Source organism: Myotis myotis, unplaced genomic scaffold, assembly GCF_014108235.1.
Source record: "Myotis myotis isolate mMyoMyo1 unplaced genomic scaffold, mMyoMyo1.p scaffold_m19_p_20, whole genome shotgun sequence".
Taxonomy (NCBI): Eukaryota; Metazoa; Chordata; class Mammalia; order Chiroptera; family Vespertilionidae; genus Myotis; species Myotis myotis.
The window spans coordinates 22,994,277-23,010,983 of NW_023416325.1; the positions used below are offsets into that span (position 1 = coordinate 22,994,277).

A 16,707-nucleotide genomic window follows, 5' to 3' on the forward strand; every position below is an offset into this window, starting at 1 on the left:
GAGGAGAGTGAGGCTCCTGGTCTGCCGCCGAGGGAGCAGGGTGTGGCCCGCAGGCACGCTGCCAGGCGTCACCATACCCGCCCCCCCGCCCCTCCGGGGAATGCTCAGCCATTATTGGTGGCGTGCAAACAGCACAGACCTTTAAAAAAACGTTTTAAAAAACTGATTTTTTAGAGAGAGAGGAAGAGAGGGAGAGATGGAAGCATCCATGAGAAACATGGGTTGGCTGCCTCCCGCACGCCCCCTACTGGGGGTCGAGCCCGCAACCCCGGGCATGTGCCCCAACCTGGAATAGAACCGTTAACCTCTTGGAGCATGGCACAACACCGGCCGGGCAGCACAAACCTTTGTAAAGAACTTTTTAAAAGTCTGCTTCAGGAATTTAAAAAATATTTATAACCTTGGACCATTAATTCCATTGTTAGGGATCTATGCTAAAGAGAGAATCAAAGAGAACATGCAAAACTTTACGGACAGTTTACTGCAATAAAAACACCGGCACAAGCGAAATGTCCTGAGATAAGTGAATTGTGATTTGTGACTCCATACAGCTCAATATAATGCTGTTAGCAAAACAGATAACAAAGAACTTCTATGACTTGGACAAATGCTCATGATATTAAAAATAATACAAATACTACAGAACTATGTATATAGTAAAATCTCTAATATATATTATTTATGCATATACATAATATACTAGTATGTGCATACAAAAAGGACTAGAAGGAAATTTTACAAGTGTTTGTTATTTTCAATATTTTAATCTCTATTTTCCAAGTTTTGTATAATAGCGATGTATAACTTTTAGTTGTTAAATATTAAAGATTGCTTAGCTAAGTGCCACTTCAATGGCTTTCTCTTTTGCTTGGACTAGTACCACAGCCTCCCCACCCCTCCCCGCTCCCGCCCCCCCTACCTGCCCCCCCCCCCCCCCCGTTGGCTCCCGGGTTCCCTTCTGTGACTGAGCGGAGCCAGTGAACTCCCTGCGTCAGCACAGGGTGGCTGCCTGTGGCCTCTGACTGGAAGGTGGGCTCAGGCTCCTCCGTGTGCTCTGTTGCTCCCCACGTGGGCCAGGCTCTCCGATCTGCTCTTCACGCCTGGTCTTCGTTCTGCTCAGAACCCCCTTTCCCTCCTTTCTCCCTGGGAAGGGCTTACTTAGCCTCTAAGTCCAAGCTCAGACATGGGCCCCTCTGTGAAGCGGTGCCCATTGGTCCTGTTGGCTCTGCTTCCAAAGGCTTTGCCCAGAGCTCTGTTTTAGCAAATACCAGAATTTGTTTCAATAAATATATTTATGTGCCAACCCCTCTCCATAGAAGATTATACAAATTTGAGGATGAAGTTTGAGACCCATTGGCCTCGGCATGCTGGTGCCTGGCAGAGGAGCTGCTCAGTGATGAGAATAAAGAAACCGGGGACTGGGCTGGGGCCGTGGAAGCAGCCGGCGTCTGATGCCAGTGGGCAGCATGTGTACGATGGCGGTGGACTGACCTTCGTTCTTAAAAGCAGCAAGAAAAGGTGGGCTTCGTGCGCAGCAAACCAGACTTAGGTTCACGCAAAGGACAGCTTCCCAGGCTGCCGTCGCTGGGGCAGAGGAGTGATGGGGCAGGCGCCTCAGAACCGGGAAAAGCCTCCCGTGGGGATGGGCTGGCCATTGTCCTCGGAGCCTGGAAGGTGGACGCGGTGACTTCGGAGACGTGGCTGCAGCGTGTGGTCCGAGGCCCCGGCGGGAAGCGCCCTTTCCCGCAGAGCCTCTGTGGCTCCGCTCAGGCCCCGCAGGCTCCAGTCAGCCACTGCCAGGCCAGATGTGCAACGTGAGCCTACCGCCCTGCGGACAAAGGAGACTGTGTTAAGCAGGGCCAGTGGCTCCCAGCGCCCAGCGGGGCTCTGGCTCCACCACACTCAGCGCTGAGGTTCACAGAAACAGATGTGAGGCTGCGGGCGCCCCTGCGAGGGCTGGAGGCCGAGCCAGAGTAAAACCTCTCCCTCCTCCACCTCCTCCCGCCTTCTGAGCCAGCTGCCTCCAGGCGCCCGTGTGCAGGCTCTCCCTCAGTTGGCCTGGCAGCTCATTTCCAGATCAGATTGCAAACACTAACACGGTCCTTCGGGCCCTCTGCTGTGCCCTCCCCTCCTGTAGGGCTCCTTCCCATCCAGGCGCTGGGCCAGGGATTCCCCACTGCCCCTCACACAGCCCCAAGCTGGAGGCTTGGGTGAGGGGAGGCAGCAGAGGGCCTGTAAAGCCGCCAGGGAGGCTGCAAAACTGTGGGCTGAGGGCTCTGAGGGCTTTGTTCCTAAAGGACTCCAAATCCAATGGAACATGCAGAACAGAGAAGGCAAACCCCAAGGAGAACCCGAGACCGCACTAACCTCAGGAGTTGCAGAAGAGCACACAACTGGCAGTACCTCAGTCCCAGGGAGAGGGGCAGGATTAGAAGGAAGTGCTGCTGGACCCAATCTCAGAGGGCTTCTTGGAAGAGGTGACTTTTGACAGGAAAAGGATGGCGTTGGGAAGGGGGCTCTTAGGCAGGCACAGCACCCTGCCCCTCCCTGGGCGCTGCAGGGCAATAGAAATGGCTCTCAGACTCCTGAGAACAGCCCTGTCTCGTTCCAAAGGAACCAGCCCACCAGCTGCAGTTGTGTCCAAGCCTGGGGGAAGGAGGGCTTTCAGAGAAAAGCCGCAGAGTGAAGCCAGTTGAATCGGGTGTGTGGGGGGAGAGCCCAGTGGGTGTGGCCTGGTGCTGTCTGGCTGCAGCTGGAATGCCCTGGCCCAGCTTTTGCAAGTGGTGGGGGGGGGGAGGGCACAGCACCACCCTGGCCAGATCTGTGCGCCCCCCCCCACCCCCCAGCCTGCCCTGTGAAGGCAGCATGTGCACCTCTCCATGCACTAGGGGAGGCCGTGCAGGAGTGGGAAGAGCAACTATGGTGGCAGATGTCCAGAGTTTGACAGCATTTCAGCTCAGATTCTCTGGGAAGGTTTCTCCAGTCCCACCTCCTTTGCTGAGCTTGGCAGCCTGGTTTCCCTCCGTCAGCATCAGAACAGGCATTCACTTCCCCACCCATCTTCCACCCTAGTCGTCCTCCCTCTTTGTTCCCTGAGCCTGTGAGAAAGGCTGGATCCTCACTCACTCCCCCTGGAACCCGCTCCCCCTGGGACCTCCTCCCCCTGGGACCTCCTCCCCCTGGGACCCCCTCCCCTTGAAACCCGCTCTCCCTGGGATCCCCTCCCCCTGGGACCTCCTCCCCCTGGAACCCCCTCCCCCTGGAACCCGCTCTCCCTGGGACCTCCTCCCCCTGGAACCCGCTCCCCCTGGAACCCGCTCCCCCTGGAATGCCATCTCCTGCCTGCACAGCCCCATCTCGCACAGGAAAGGGGCAGACTGCTCAGCTAGGGCTAGCTCCCCTCTCCCTGCGACCCTCAACTTGAATTCACAGCCACTTATGCTAGAAGGACCCTTAAGGTCATTCATTGCCCCCACACTGCAGGCCCCGTGAGGGCGGGGCTGTACCTGTGGTCACCTCCTGGGACCATGGTAGGAGGTGACATGGAATGGAGCCCGCAGCACAGCCTCTGCAGCAAACTGGCCCAGCTTTGCACCGTCTTCCTGACTTGAGAGTGATGAAGCCTTGAATACGTTGTTGAACTCTGAGTGTCGTTTCCTCAGGTGCCAAAAGACAAGAGACAGGAAGAAAAAAGTGATGTAATACCTCCTCGTAGGTTGACCTCTAAGATCATCTATATATATAAAAGGCTAATATGCTAAGTGTCCATCCGGGTAGTGATGTCACATAGCAATGCCCGGCTTCCTCTCCCTAGCAACTAGCCTCCTTGGAGTTTCTTCAGCCCAGGAACACGACTTGCTCTATAGCCAAGTGCAAACATTTGACACTGTAACCAAATGTCTGTGAAGCGTTTTCCCATGCCTCATCTCATTTGATCCTCACAGAAGTCCTGGAGTAGGTAGATAGAAGACTTGGTGTAATCCTATTTTCTTTTCATTAGCCGGAAAATGGAGATTTAGAAAGCTTAGAAACTTGACCTGACTGGAAAGAAGAAATGGAAGACCTTGAAAATGACTTCAGGTTTTCTCCCTGTGCAGAATATAGTCAAACACTGCTGCAGTTAAATATTTTACCCTTTGTTCTCCCTGCGTGATCTATAATAATAATCTGCTTCGTGCTGATATTTACTGCTGTGTTGCTGACAATTACCTGAAAGAGAAGTTGGTGTGCTTCACTGGGCTGGAGAAAGTTTAGCTACATCAGAAAGCAGGTCTAATAAAGCAAATTTATGCTATATCTGTAAAAGGCTAGGTTGACTTGCGCATGTTCAATACATATAAAGCTCTCACTGGTGCCAATCGCATGCGTGTGTTTCCATGTGTCGTTGTAGATTGTGAATTTTGTTGACACTTCTGTTATAGAGAAAGGGCGAATAGTGATATTAAAATATTTCTTCTAATTAATTTCCTTTCATTGTGCACGAATTCGTGCACCAGGCCACTCGTTGATAATAACAGCCACCACTCAGTAAGTCCTCCTCACTGTGCGTTTCCACGAAGCGCTCAGTGTGTGCCTGGCACACAGTCAGGCTGCCTGTGTCTGTCACTGTGCATAGACCATCTAGTGGCACTCCTCTTGGCCTGATCTCACCTTTAGCGGCCCCGAGATGAGAAGTTCCTCCGGTCCCCAGGGTCCGGACGCCAGGAAGTCCTCGAAGCAGGAGAGCAGCTCGGGCTCAGTCAGCGGTGATTTGCTGACCTGCTCCCCGCACCCGGGAAAGGTCACCGCCCAAACAGCCGGCTCTCGTCTTGTTTAAACAAGGCCAGGAGGCCGGCGGCGGCCGTGGCTGGGGAGGAAGCAGCGGGGCTGTTTGGGATTCCATGTGGACGCGGCCATGGAAGCTGTCAGGCTGATGCACACGCTCTGTCGGTTTGTAGCTCTTGGCATGCCGGCCGCGTCCCCACATGACCATGTACGGTCAGTCCCTCCGGAGAAGCGTGTAGCCCGGGGCGGGGTGGACGTGAGGAAGCGGGAGGAGAGGCACCTGGCCTTGGGAAGCCAGGAACCTTATCACCAAACTTCCCAGAACTGCTCCCCTGCTCCCCTCAGGCCGAGACATGCGAGCAAAGCAGTGTGAAGGGAGGCTGGAGGGCAGGGGAAAGGGAAGGATGTGGCCTCGAGGCCGTGAGTTTTATTTTATCATCCATGATGTTTGGAAGTCGGGATGCTTTACCAAAGGGAAGGACGGCCCCAGAGCTCCCGGGCCAGTCCGCAGGTTCTGCCTCTGCATCTCTGTGATGGCAGTTCTGCTTAGAGGAGCGCCGCAGGGCAGGGGTCCGGCGGACCTGAGCTCTAAGTGCCTAGACTGATGAACGATTCGGAGGAGGGTTTGGAAACAGGCTGGCCGGTTCCGGTTAGGTAGAAAGAACCCTGTCCTCACAGCCAGCGGGGCGAATTGCTGGCCGATCAGGAAACTACAAATAATGGTAATTAAGAAGAGAAGGTGGACGGCTGCCGAGGCCACAGGAAAACAGTACTTTGGGGTGGTCCCCAAGGGCCTGCATGCACACGCAAGGATGCAGAATAGTCCTGTCCTGCTAACATGATGGGCATGTCTGGCGGGGGGAGGGGGGGGCGGGGGGGCGGGGAGGGCGGGGAAGGGAATGGGCAGAGCAGGGGATGGACAAGGAGCAATGGCATTATTGTGCGGGTTCCAGAACTGGGTCAGGGGCTGTATGCAAACCATTTGGTTTTTTTTAACGTTCAGAACCTTGAGGGGTTAGCTCCCTTCTTGCTTTACAGAGGACGAAGCCAAGGCTCACGGAGGCTGAGTGAATTGCAAGGGTTCAGACTTGACCTGTGTAGACCTAGGATCTGAGCTTCCTCCCCCTCTCCCGGGTTATTTTAGCAGCTACTGGTCGGTTACTGGTTCAGAATATTCCCCTGGCGGAGGGGGATCACATGTGCTCAGGAAGCCAGATTACCGGCTGGAAGTTGCTACAGTGCGCGTGAGGCTGGTATAACCAGAAGAAGCGTCTGTTTTTAGCAGAAGAACAGCCTGTTCCCTGTACAGTGTGGAATGACACTGTCAAAATCTCATTTTTCTGGTTAATTTCCCTAGAACTTTGTAGAGGCCATGACCCTTCTGTTATGACATCCTTTCTTCCTTGGCCAAATAAGAATATATTTGCTTGTGCCACAACATTCTTTGGTTAGTTTCAAGTCTGAGGATTCTGAGGTCCCTTTGACTAACTTTAGGAGTTTATTATCACATTTTAAGAACCGTTTAGTACAAATGTATTCACTCATCCAAGCCTGTTGAGCCCTTACTAGATTCCTGACACTGGGTTCAACGCAGGGATCGGGAGAAGAACTTAACGTGTCTCCTTCTCTACGAGGCAGATACATAAACAAGTGCAATGTAATACACACCACAACCTCGCGATGTTTGAAGCACATGCAGATAGCTGCTCTCACTGAACTGGAGTTTCATTCATTAAAAAACAACAACAGCAAACAGGTCGTCGTAAAGCTGTTTGTTAGGCACTGAGAAAACCTGAGGCGAGTCCGTTGGGGAGACAGATAATAAGTAGGTAAGTTATATACAAAGGGGGCAAAATCTATAACAAGTAAGGGCGATTTGGGGTAGGCATATTACCATCGATTTGCCTAGTTGGCAAATTATTTAGCACTTTATCTGGAAAAGCGCAATCATTCAATAAATGGAGGTATATGCTGCTATCATCATCACTATCGTCATTGTTGTCAACTATTTGATGAATTAGTTTGAACTTTTTCTTATAAAATCTGGGCAGTATTGTCGTTTCTCAATTTTATAGAGAAAATCTGCGCACAGTGTGAGTAAGTGGCTCCGCCCCACAATGATTTGGAGTCGAGATACAGACTGGCTCCCTAAGTTCCCCTCTGCCTGTGGCCGCAGCCCCGAGCTGGGCAGCAGTCTGGGCGCCTCAGCCTCAGAGCAAACTGACTCAGACTCTCCCTCCAGCCCCTTGCGATCGGACAGGCTCTTGGCCGCTCTTCCCTTCCCTCTGACCTGCACGAAGCTGTCAGGTTCCAGCAGCCAGTGCTGCTGACCGGCCGGGGAAGCAGACACCAGGGCTCCCAGCCAAGTGCAGGCCTGGGTGCCCAGGGGCCTGAGCTGGGGCCCGGGGGCCTGCATGTCTAACAAGTCCCAGGTGATGCTGGTGCCATGGTCTCGGGACCACACTTTGGATAGTGAGCTGTCCACTGTAAGCCCAAAGCTCTCTCCAGCGACCTGCCTTCCTCTTGCCCCTGCCTCCCCAGCTCGGGCCACCCTTCCTTCTTCAGAGCCTGGGCCCAAGCTTCTAAGAAGTGTCCCTCCTGTGGCCTCCCCTTCTTCTCCATCCCACGTGCTCTGCTGAGTTCCTCTTCCTGAAACATAACTTCCTCATGTTACTCCTCTGCCTCGAGTGACTCGCCACTGACAAGCAAACGGGACACACATCTCTCCAGCTGCAGTGAAGACCTCCAAGCCTCAGCCCCAGCCCTTTCAGGTTGAGGGGTCTCACCTCGCCCACAGATTCGCCCTGCTTTAGCCCCGCTGCTTCTCTGCCTTGAGGACTCCGTGGGCGCTCTTCCTCCCACGGATGCTTCTTCCTGCTTCCAGCTGGGGCCCTACGCTCAGCACCCAAGCCCCCCGCCCCTTCGAGGCACAGGCACCACTTGCGCAGGAAATGAGCTCGAAACCACCATAGCTCTTCGCCCAAATACGGTTACTCACGCGCACTTTTATCTTCCACGTGGACTCTAAGCGCCCTCGTCTCTCTTGGCCAACCCGGAGGACCTCTCGCAGGCCTTGCTCCCAGCAACCCTCAATTAACTCATCCAGGTGCCTGCGAGATCTGTCCCCGCTCCTTCAATGGACGCTGTTCCCTTCGCATTACTCATGCCCCTGGGTTAGACGTGTTTTGACATTAAAGCTGCCCCAGATCCTTTTAGGAAATCAGTCAGCTATAGTCATCAGTGAGCAGTCGCAAGAGCAAACGTTCGGGAATGTTGTTAAATAAGTAAACGGGCGCTTTCCTCAGAGCGAGTGAGGGGCAGGTCGCTGTCAGCTCTGCCCTTTGCTCGTGTCCCTCCGAGAGGGGCGCCTGCAGTTCCTTGGCACCGGCTCTGCTTTAAGATGCGGGTCTGACCCGGCAGCGCTGCTCTGTCTACTTAGCACTCGCTTCGGTGCTGTCCTAGGCTGTGGGCTCCTTCCCGTCCCGGGCCCCGGGCCCCCTGCATCCCCGCACTCGAACAGCGGCCTCCGTCCCAGCACACATGGGGTCTCTGCAGCTCTGGAAACATTCAGGCGCCCAGATCTCCACATCCCGCACCAGGCCCACTGAATCAGATGGTTCTCAAATTCGAGTGTCTGTGCACCAGGAAGGCTTGTTAAAACACAGCGTGCTGGCCCCACCCAGAGATGGTGGGATGGGACCAAGAACTGGTGTCTGTAGAAGTTCCCAGATGCAGCCGACACTGTGCTGAAATGGCTCTTGGAGGACCGTGAGGCCCAGCCCTAAGCGCGGAAGAAAAGCCACCGCAGTGCTGGCCGGCCGGGCTGGGCTCGCGCATGGGAAGGGCTTGATGAGTTCCTGTGGGCAGAATGACTTGCTCCCTCTCTCTCACCAGCTCCCCAAGTAGGTGATAAGCACCTTGCAGGTAGAGGCCCATCTTAGTCTCCTTCTCTTGCCAATCCCGTCAGGCAGGGCCAGAGCTGGCACCTACCTCCGGTGGGAGCAGCCTGCCCGCCCCTTGCAGGGCTGCTGGGAGGAAGCCAAGGACCCGGACGCTGTCTGTTTCAGTCATTGACCAGGAGGGCAAGTTCCCATCAACTCCTGGACGCATTTGTGCCTGAGAAGCTGACAGGGAGGAGGCGTCACCACCCTTTCTGTGCGTCTTAGTAAGCAGGGAATGGACACCTGTCTGAGGCCCAGACCCTCTCAAATGACCCACATGATTCGAAGGTTCCTGCTCCCAAGCTCCTCGTGTCGCATCTCCACTGTGCTCCAACTTTTCCTTACAACGGACAGTCAGTGTTCCCGTGCGCCCGCACTTAGGAGCCCTAAGCCCTGAGGAGAAGCCACCCGCCATCTGCTTCTAGGACTGGCCTTCCCAGAGTGTCAGGATTATTCATCTTCTGGGCGAGGGGGCGGGGGGGCGATGAAACTCATGAGAATATAGTCGGATTATTGAAATAAATTCTTAGCACCAGGGTCTGTGCTGTGGTTCTCAGAGCATTTACCAGCTTCTTTTACGAAATAAAATTGCCCTGACTGGTTTGGCTCAGTGGATAAAGCATCAGCCTGCGAACTCAAGGGTCCCAGGTTCGATTCCGGTCAAGGGCATGTACCTTGGTTGCGGGCACGTCCTCAGTGGGGGGTGTGCGGGAGGCAGCTGATTGATATTTCTGTCTCATCGATGTTTCTAACTCTCTATCCCTCTCCCTTCCTCTCTGTAAAAAATCAGTAAAATATATTTTTTTAAAAAAAGAAATAAAATCACCACCATCATCATCATCAGGCAGGAAGTCCTTATAATAGACATGCTAGATGTATAAAACGGACGAATCCCTCATTTTTCCCCCTTTTGGGGCTAAAAATTGAAAAGAATTTTTAAAGCTACAATTATTAATTAGCTGAGAGTGTTTGCAGAGAATTACAGAAAACACCCAGACTCGGGCATCCCCTAGCGTAGCTCGGCCTCTTCGCCGTGACAGCACTCACCTCACGCCTGTCATCTGTCAGTTGACCACCCAGTTCTGTGAAGCCAAGACAGAAGCCACAGAGAAAGGGGACATAAAGCCAGCACGCGCCAGCTCTCAGCATGTGCTGACTCCGTGCAGCAGGCTGTCCACACAGACCTTACGCACCCCGGCCAGTCCCAGGCCTGCTTGTCGGTATCATTTGTTGCCTGCCACGTGGGGCCACGTGAGACGCAGGGGACACTGTTCACCCTTCTCACCCGCGGGGTCTGCGTCTCTCCTCCGCCCTCTCCCGCCAGGCTCCCCATGACGGGCTGCGCAGCCCTGTCTCCAGCACATTCTGCCAGGGTCATAGCCTGACAGCTTCTTCCTGAGAGGAGCTGTGACAGATCCCAAGAGAGACGGGATTTTGTGGGCTTTCCAGACATTGTTTTAGAAACTTTATAAATAACACGCGCGCACACACATTTAATTATGTTCTTCCTTCAATGCTTTGACAACTGGTCTTTCCCACATTTGCCAAATCTCTTAGAACCAGGCCTGCATGGCAACTACTTCACAAACTTCTTTTTTTTTTTTAAATATATTTTATTGATTTTTTACAGAGAGGAAGGGAGAGAGACAGAGAGTTAGAAACATCGATGAGCGAGAAACATGGATCAGCTGCCTCCTGCACATCTCCTACTGGGGATATGCCCGCAACCCAGGTACATGCCCTTGACTGGAATTGAACCCGGGACCCTTCAGTCCGCAGGCCGACGCTCTATCCACTGAGCCAAACCGGTTTCGGCTTCACAAACTTCTTAAGGGAATGGCTGTCTTTTATGTTTGAAACCCCAGTGCCCAGCACAACTCCTGGCACAGGAAGGGGCCAAGGAACCAGCTGTGGAACAGCAGTAGTCCCGCTCACCTTCACCGAGCGTTTTGTCTGGGCCGTTCTGTGAAGCCCCGTGCGATGACCTGATTGCCCCTCAGAACCACCCGCAAGCCATGGGCCGCCAGCAGCACCCTGTGGATGAGAACAGCCTGGGCTCGGGGTGGGGAGCTTGCCCAGCCCCACTGCCAGGCAGTGACAGCAGCTTTGGGCCCAGGTCTGTCTAGTGTCAAAGCTCTGTGTTTAACTCCACACAGTACAAGTTTAGGGACTATGACTGTCCCAGCAACCTCCTGGCTTTGTGATTTATTGCTGAACTAAGTAATATACCCAATAGCAGCGCATGCAGGAGAAAATAACAAGCCGTGCCTCTCATGAGGGAGCTACTGAGGCCCCGGGAGGGAACGGGCTGTCCTGGGCACTTGCCCTCCCTCTAGCTCCCTACCTGGCAGAGGCGCTGGGGAGCAGAGCTTGAGCAAAGAAGCCTGGAGTGCTGCTTTCAGGTGAGCTGAGTGATCTGTGTGAGAAAGCCTGCAAGACCAGGCCTGGGGGTTCGTGCAAGAAGGACCACAGGGGAAGGAGCAGGAACCTATTTAATACAGGGAGGGCGGCAGGGGCCCTGGGGTGCTGGGTCAGGCCCAGATCTCCCTCAGAAGAAGGCGGGCCCTGGAGGGCGAGGGGAGGGACGGTGCTCTCCCAACCCAGAGCGAGGTCCAGTCTTTCATTTGCATGCACTTCACTTACACCTGGGCTGGTGACTCAACCTCTGGGCCTTTATTTTTTCTTTGTTCGTGAAATCGGAGGCTCCTAGGCGATTTTTAAGATAGTCAGTCTCTGGCATTCAGGAGGTTAGGCCTGAGGCCCTAAAGCCACTCGAACGTTCCACTGCTGTGACCCCTCTCCGGGGTGCGGGGGGCGGGGGCTCCCTCCGAATTTTATTTTGGAATGCAGAGCCCGCTAATGCGTGGGTCCTGGCACTTTACTTCTCTGATTCCTGCATTCTCCCGGGAGTAACTGTATTCCTCAGTGTTTTTGCTTCTAAATCTGTCAAACATCAGTCTCAGCATTTGGGCATTCGGTAGAAATATTAACCAAAATGATTTATTACCAAAGTGGAAGACAGAGTCCTGGAAAGAAAGTCCACGTGGTGAGGCCTTGCAGGTTTTGGGGAGCCTATGCCCTGTGCTGGGGTGCCTGGCAAACCCTTCGGGAGGAGGAGAGCATCGTTTGGGAGGTGCTGTCTGTGTGGTGGTGCTCAGCCCCTGGTCAGTCTCCCGCCTCCAGCTGTGCTGTGCCTCATAGGAAATGCCCCACCCCCCATCCAACTGAGTGCCTTAAGGAAATGAAACCTCCATGATTTCATAGTTCCTGTGGTTCTGGCTCAGGATTGCCCCTGAGTTTCCAGCCTTGGGCTGAAGAACCCCTTCCCTGTGTGGGCCTGGCTGCCAGCATATGCAGCCTGTCACAGACTGGGGGCTTGAACGGCAGACACTTATTTCCTCACGGTTCCAGAGGCTACACGTCCATGAGTGAGGTGCCAGCAAACTCAGTCCCCAACAGCTTCCGAGGTGGCATCCTTACCTGGTACTGGCTCCGACCACGTGGGCTGCTCCCTGAGCTGCTTCATCCTCCTCAGGCCAGAGTGCCTGGCAGCCCAGGAGAGCAGGATGGAAGCCACATGTCTTTCCGGTCTAGCCTCAGAAGTCACCCACCGTCATTTCTGCAAAACTCTGTTAATTACAAAGGCCAGGCATATTGAGTGTAGGAAGGAACTATAATGCCAGGAGGCAAGAGTCATTGGGGCCGTTGGGGGACTGGCTACCACATCTCTGCATGAAGAATATTATGTTTTTCATAATGTCAAATCCTAGCTCCACCCCTTGAAAGCTACGCAAAAAGCAAGCCTCTCTGAGCCTGTTGCCCCATCAATCAGATAAAAGTACCTTCCTCAGCGGGTGAATATATTACATGAGAGAACAGACTTGCTGGCTGCAACTGCTCATCAAATAAACACTCTTTCCGTCCCCGACGTTCCCTAGTCTCTCACCACCTTGCTATTTCCACCTTCACTGCTTGCCTAGGCTTCACACACTTCCTTGTGCAATGACGGGAATTCTAGACTGTCAGAGGAGCATCTGTATCATCTAGTGTAATAGTCCTCAACTTTTTAAGGCTCTTTCTATTGTTTTTTCCCAGTGAGCCTCACATTTTGAAATACTTTTGATCACCACACTACATGAACTACATATTCCATTTCCCATTATATTCAACAAACATATATATATAACTGCCTATCAGAACTTCCAGTCAATGAGAGACCACCAGTGTTTCTATACCAACTTGTGATAATTTCAGTGGAAAGCAAAGTAATTACTATTCTAAAGGCCCAGAAAGATGAAAGGGATTTATCCAAGGTCATTCCGATAAGTTAATGAGAGAACTGGGGGCTCCACCTGGTCTTCTGGATTCCAAACCAATGACCACTTCCCAGTTCTAAGTGGTCACCTTATTTTTGACCTGCTGTGCTACACCTCATGACATCTGACACTGGAGAGCGGAGGTCTTTCCCGTCTAACACTGTAACTCCAGGACAAACACCATCTCAAGCCCCAGGCATGTGAATAGCACAGATGGGCAAGACCTGCAACCCACAGATGTGGGCCCTAAGCACCACAGAACAGGCCATTGCCTATGAGGCATCCACAAAGGGCTGTCCCACTAGACAGCACACCTGTCAGTCCTAGAGCCGTTCAGTGAGAGCATTGGGCTAGGGCCGTGGTCGGCAAACTACGGCTCGAGAGCCACATGCGGCTCTTTGGCCCCTTGAGTGTGGCTCTTCCTAAGCCTTAGGAGTACCTTAATTAAGTTAATAACCATGTACCTACCTATATAGTTTAAGTTTAAAAAATTTGGCTCTCCGTCGGCCTGCGGACTAAAGGGTCCCAGGTTCGATTCCGGTCAAGGGCATGTGCCTTGATTGCGGTTGCATCCCCAGTGGGGGGCATGCGGGGGACAGCTGATTGATGTTTCTCTCTCATCGATGTTTCTGACTCTCTATTCCTCTCCCTTCCTCTCTGTGAAAAAATCAATAAAATATATTAAAAAAAAATTTGGCTCTCAAAAGAAATTTCAGTCGTTGTACTGTTGATATTTGGCTCTGTTGACTAATGAGTTTGCTGAACACTGAGCTAGGGAGCTAGTTTTATCTTCAAGTTTGCTGGCCCAGATCCACTCACAAAGAGAAACCAGATTCTCATTGACAAATGGAAGTCAGAGGCAAAAGATAGGGGCAAGGGCCAGTCTTGAGACTACCTACATGGAAGGGGTGAGGGCTAGGTCAGCATATGCCCTGGAAAAGGGGAACTGAGAAGTATGAGGGCTCCATAGTCATCCTGGGGTGGCCAGCAACCCACCTTTTGGCAAAAGGTCAGTAGATGACAGAAAGGACAGGTATCCAGTCCCCATGCCTTATCAGAAAAGAATCAAAAAGAAAAGCCTAAGAATTAAAGAGGAATTTCCTCAGCCTAGAGGTTGAAAGAATAACACCTGTGAGCCGGTGGGGTGGGCCAGTTGGTTAACAACAAATGCTCCACAGATGTCCTTGTGCTCTGTGCTCCTGTTAGTGCCTGCTCCCGATTTAGTTCACAGTAAAGTTGCTTTGGAACGTTCCCGCCTGCCTCTGCTGAACTACCAACCCGGTGGACACCATGATCTTGAACTTGGGCATAAGAAGAGAGGATTTTGTATGTCGCATACTTGGGCCAAAATTTTACGTGGGAGAGCTAAGTGTCTGGGGATAGATGTGGGCATGGCCGCAGGACCAAAGGAGAAGCTGGCAGGAGAGCAAAGGAACTGAGAAAATGAGCAGGTTGTGCCTTCTCCCCCTCCAGAGAAAAGAGTGGAGGCTCTTTGCTCAAGCCCTGGAGGTGCCGTGCTGGGGAGAGGAGAGGCGTGCAGGTTCCGGCCGGTGGGCGAGTTGCATGTCCATGCTGGCTGCACACAGTCGAACCTCGGGCGCTCCGTCCACAGCGGCCGGGGGGACGCTCTAATGTCAATTACGTCTAATGTCACTGCTCTGTCCTCTCTCAGCCAGATGCATTTCATGACAAGAAATTTAGTTTTATAGAGAAAACCTTTAGGATAAAGAACAAATTCCTCAGTGAGCTTCCTTTGGGGCAGTCTGTGCGGCCCAGTGGCTGGAACATTCCTCAACATCTTCCCCATCAGGCATTTCTTACACAACCTCTGTGCTCAGTCCCCGACGGCCCTGCTGAGTAAGCACAGAAGGCGTAGCCCTGACGCTAGCAGTTTACAGTCTGCGTGGGACCCAGATCACATACAGCAGGAAAAGACACAGGGTCATATGGAGGCAAAGGGAACACGACCAGACACTTGGCAAATTCTTCCCTAATCTGAGCTTCAGAGGAAAATCGTAGGGGCTGCCCTGCAGCAGGCACCAGTCTGCTTGGGCCACCATCACAAAGGACCACAGACGGGGTGACTTAAACGACAGAAATTTGTTTTCTCACAATTCTGGGAGCTCGAAGTCCAAGACCACGGTGTCCACGGGTTGGTGTCTTCCGAGGCCCTCTCCTGGTTCCCAGGTGACCATCTTCTCTCCCTCTCTTCACAGGGTCTTCCTTCTGTCGGCATCTGCTTCCCAATTTCCTATTGGGTTAGGGCTCCACCCTAATTTTAACTTAATTACCTCTTTAATGATCTATGTCCAAATATTGTCACATTCTGAGGTGCTTGGAGTTAGGCCTTCAACATATGGATTTGGGTGGGGGTCACAATTCAGCTCAAAACAAAGGGTATTTAGTTTAGAGGAGGAACAATCACACAGTGTAAAGTTACGTAGATCCACCCAGAAGGCTGCTATGCTGCCTGCAGGTGTGTGGACTGTGGACAGGAACTCAGGAGGTAAAATTGCCATGAACCAGGGTGGCATGAAGAAGGCTTTACTGGAGAGGTGGGAATTGAACTAGCAGAAAGGAAGGGAAGAGTTCAGGGTAGAGTGGGGAGAAGGAGAGGGCGATCCAGGTGGAAGGAATGACATGGCAAATGGCTCAGATGGGGCTCCAGGAAGACAGGCTCCAAGGATTTGACTAGACCCGTGGTCGGCAAACTGCGGCTCACGAGCCACACGCGGCTCTTTGGCTCCTTGAGTGTGGCTCTTCCTAAGCCTTAGGAGTACCCTAATGAAGTTAATAACAATGTACCTACCTATATAGTTTAAGTTTAAAAAATGTGGCTCTCAAAAGAAATTTCAATCGTTGTACTGTTGATATTTGGCTCTGTTGACGAATGAGTCTGCCGACCACTGGCCTAGACCGACCTTGCGAGGCTGGAGCATTGGTTTTGTGGGGGAAGAGCTGGAGAGGCCGGCTGAGAGCAGAGTGTAGAGGGCGGGGCTGCAGGTAGACTTTCTCTCATGGGAGACTTTTCAACATGGTAGCGAAGTAATGGCAATAATAAGGTTTGTGCATAGCCCTTACAATTATTAGGAGTTTTTATAAATATTATCACAGACCTTTAACGAAATGAGCAGGTCATCATTCTAACCATTCTGTGAACGGGAAGATTGAGATGGAGAGAGCTTTAAATTGCTTGGCCAGCAGATATGAGGGCTAAATCAGAACTGCGCTCTAGGCAGATGCCTTGGAGAGCAACGAGGTGGGACCAGGGAGCTATTCGAGATGAGATCAGGGGTGGAGTGATGAACAGAGGGGAAAGGTATTAGAACTAGAAAAGTTTAAACAGACATCCTGGGTTGGTTTTGGTTAATAAACATGCTCAAAATAAAACTGCTCTTAAATAAGCAAACCTGCCCCTGGGAAGGGGAGCACATTTGGTTGTCATCAGACTCCTGTATCTCAGCATGAACTGATTCATCAGATTCCTCCCTAACGTTGGTGAGTAGGAACCGAAAGCATTGTGCAGCCATGTTCTGACGTGGGTCTCCATGCACTTATTGAATTACACTAGAATTATGTACTTATATGGTTGTCTCTCCCACTAGACCATGAGTTCCTCCAGGAAGGTGACAGCATGTTACTCATTTGTATACCCAATAAAAAAGTAAAATTCTTCAGTCGTCAGA

General features: G+C 52.4%; 1 protein-coding gene and 1 long non-coding RNA gene across 2 annotated transcripts in view; one reads left to right on the plus strand and one right to left on the minus strand.

The window, feature by feature from the left end:
- LOC118678261 (CXADR like membrane protein) overlaps positions 1-16,707 on the plus strand; it is a 95,377-nt gene that overhangs the window by 27,051 nt on the left and 51,619 nt on the right. The window lies entirely within an intron of this gene.
- On the minus strand, positions 1,274-2,884 carry LOC118678262. The gene is made up of 2 exons (XR_004974834.1): positions 2,368-2,884; positions 1,274-1,828 (listed from the first exon to the last, which is right to left on the minus strand). It is a non-coding gene; the product is annotated as an uncharacterized LOC118678262 (long non-coding RNA).